The following is a 630-nucleotide window of genomic DNA, read 5'->3' as shown; positions in this document are numbered from 1 at the left end:
AGGAAATACAGATGAAGGAAGATTGTTCCAGAGTTTACCAGCGCGAGGGATGAAAGAGTGAAGATGCTGGTTAACTCTTGCATAAGGGGTTTGGACAGTGTAGGGATGAGCATGAGTAGAAAGTCGTTTGCAGCGGGGCCGCGGGAGGGGGGGAGGCATGCAGTTAGCAAGTTCAGAAGAGCAGTCAGCGTGGAAATATCGATAGAAGATAGAGAGGCAACATCGCGGCGGAATTTAAGAGGTAGAAGGCTATCAGTAGGAGGAGGAGAGCTGATGAGACGAAGAGCCTTAGGCTCCACTCTGTCCAGAAGAGCTGTGTGAGTGGAGCCCCCCGCACACGTTAGATGCATACTCCATACGAGGGCGGACAAGGCCCCTGTATATGGATAGCAACTGCGCGGGGGAGAAGAATTGGTGGAGACGATACAGAACGCCCAACCTCGAGGAAGCTCATTTAGTAAGAGAGGAGATATGAAGTTTCCAGTTGAGATTTTGAATTAAGGATAGACCAAGGATGTTTAATGTTGAAGAAGGTGACAGCTGAGTGTTGTCGAAGAATAGGGGATAGGTGTTTGGAAGATTGTGTCGAGTTGATAGGTGGAGAAATTGAGTTTTTGAGGCATTGAAAGA

The sequence above is a fragment of the Eriocheir sinensis genome, chromosome 10, assembly GCF_024679095.1.
Source record: "Eriocheir sinensis breed Jianghai 21 chromosome 10, ASM2467909v1, whole genome shotgun sequence".
Lineage (NCBI taxonomy): Eukaryota > Metazoa > Arthropoda > Malacostraca > Decapoda > Varunidae > Eriocheir > Eriocheir sinensis.
This window is presented reverse-complemented; position numbering follows the sequence as displayed.